At 41.7% G+C, this 2,500-nt stretch overlaps 1 protein-coding gene across 1 annotated transcript in view; it reads left to right on the forward strand.

Moving 5' to 3' along the window:
• The window catches only part of LOC121546180 (FYVE, RhoGEF and PH domain-containing protein 1-like), a 187,385-nt gene that overhangs the window by 123,634 nt on the left and 61,251 nt on the right, over positions 1–2,500 (forward strand). The window lies entirely within an intron of this gene.

Consider the following 2,500-nt stretch of genomic DNA (forward strand, 5'->3'; position numbering starts at 1 on the left):
GTATCTGTGTGTGTGTCTCTCTCTCAATTCAATTCAATTCAAAGGGGCTTTATTGGCCTGGGAAACGTGTTTACATTGTCAAAGCAAGTGAAATAAACAATAAACAAAAGTGAAAAGACACAAAACAACAACAACCAAAAATGTATTAGAATTTAACAGTAAGCAAAAAGATAAAGACATTTCAAGTGTTATATTATCAGGGTTTTAGCAACGTGCAAATAGTAGTACTACGACTAGTAGGGAAAGATAAATATACAGTTGAAGTCGGAAATTTGAAGTCATTAAAACTCATTTTTTCAACCACTCCACAAATTTCTTGTTAACAAACCATAGTTTTGGCAAGTCGGTTAGGGACATCTACTTTGTGCATGACACAAGTAATTTTTCCAACAATTGTTTACAGACAGATTATTTCACTTATAATTCACTGTATCACAATTCCAGTGGGTCAGAAGTTTACATACACTAAGTTGACTGTGCCTTTATACAGCTTGGAAAATTCCAGAAAATGATGTCATGGCTTTAGAAGCTTCTGATAGGCTAATTGACATAATTTGAGTCAATTGGAGGTGTACCTGTGGATGTATTTCAAGGCCTACCTTCAAACTCAGTGCCTCTTTGCTTAACATTATGGGGAAAATCAAAAGAAATCAGCCAAGACCTCAGAAAAAATATTGTAGACCTCCACAAATCTGGTTCATCCTTGGGAGCAATTTCCAAACGCCTGAAGGTACCACGTTCATCTGTACAAACAATAGTACACAAGTATAAACACCATGGGACCACGCAGCCGTCATACCGTTCAGGAAGGAGACGCGTTCTGTCTCCTAGAGATGAACGTACTTTGGTGCGGAAAAAAAAATCAATCCCAGAAAAACAACAAAGGACCTTGTGAAGATGCTGGAGGAAACAGGTACAAAAGTATCTATATCCACAGTAAAATTAGTCCTATATCGACATAACCTGAAAGGCCGCTCAGCAAGGAAGAAGCCACTGCTCCAAAACCGCCTTCAAAAAGCCAGACTACGGTTTGCAACTGCACATGGGGACAAAGATCGTACTTTTTGGAGAAATGTCCTCTGGTCTGATGAAACAAAAATAGAACTGTTTGGCCATAATGACCATCGTTATGTTTGGAGGAAAAAGGGGGGACTTGCAAGCCGAAGAACACCATCCTAACTGTGAAGCACGGGGGTGGCAGAATCATGTTGTGGGGGTGCTTTGCTGCAGGAGGGACTGGTGCACTTCACAAAATAGATGGTATCATGAGGAAGGAAAATTATGTGGATATATTGAAGCAACATCTCAAGACATCAGTCAGGAAGTTAAAGCTAGGTCGCAAATGGGTCTTCCTAATGGACAATGACCCCAAGCATACTTCCAAAGTCGTAGCAAAATGGCTTAAGGACAACAAAGTCAAGGTATTGGAGTGGCCATCACAAAGCCCTGACCTCAATCCTATATAAAATGTGTGGGCAGAACTGAAAAAGCATGTGCGAGCAAGGAGGCCTACAAACCTGACTCAGTTACACCAGCTCTGTCAGGAGGAATGGACCAAAATTCACCCAACTTATTGTGGGAAGCTTGTGGAAGACTACCCGAAACGTTTGACCCAAGTTAAACAATTTAAAGGCAATGCTACCAAATACTAATTGAGTGTATGTAAACTTCCGACCCACTGGGAATGTGATGTAAGAAATAAAAGCTGAAATAAATCATTCTCTCTACTATTATTCTGACATTTCACATCCTTAAAATAAAGTGGTGATCCTAACTGACCTAAGGCTCACGGAGTCTGTACATAGTCAAAGCTTTCCTTAAATTGGGGTCAGTCACAGTGGTCAGGTATTCTGCCACTGTATACTTTCTGTTTAGGGCCAAATAACATTCTAGTTTGCTCTGTTTTTTTGTTAATGCTTTCTAATGTGTCAAGTAATTATCTTTTTGTTTTCTCATAATTTGGTTGGGTTTAATTGTGTTGCTGTCCTGGGGCTCTGTGGGGTCTATTTGTGTTTGTGAACAGAGCCCCAGAACCAGCTGGCTGAGGGGACTCTTCTCTAGGTTCAATCTCGCTGTAGGTGAGGGCTTTGTGATGGAATGTGTGGGCATCGCTTCCTTTTAGGTACCAGATCATCAGCAAACAGTAGACATTTGACTTCAGATTCTCTCTCTCTCTCTCTCTGTCTCTCTCTCTCTCTCTCTCTCTCTCTCTCTCTCTCTCTCTCTCTGTCTCTGTCTCTGTCTCTGTCTCTGTCTCTGTCTCTGTCTCTGTCTCTGTCTCTGTCTCTCTCTCTCTCTCTCTCTCTCTCTCTCTCTCTCTCTCTCTCTCTCTCTCTCTCTCTCTCTCTCTCTCTCTGCTCTCTCTCTCTCTCTCTCTCTCTCTGTCTCTCTCTCTCTCTCTCTCTCTCTCTCTCTCTCTCTCTCTCTCTCTCTCTCTCTGTCTCTCTCTCTCTCTCTCTCTCTCTCTCTCTCTCTCTGTCTCTCTCTCTCTCTCTCTCTC

This window comes from Coregonus clupeaformis, chromosome 30, assembly GCF_020615455.1.
Source record: "Coregonus clupeaformis isolate EN_2021a chromosome 30, ASM2061545v1, whole genome shotgun sequence".
Classification (NCBI taxonomy): Eukaryota; Metazoa; Chordata; class Actinopteri; order Salmoniformes; family Salmonidae; genus Coregonus; species Coregonus clupeaformis.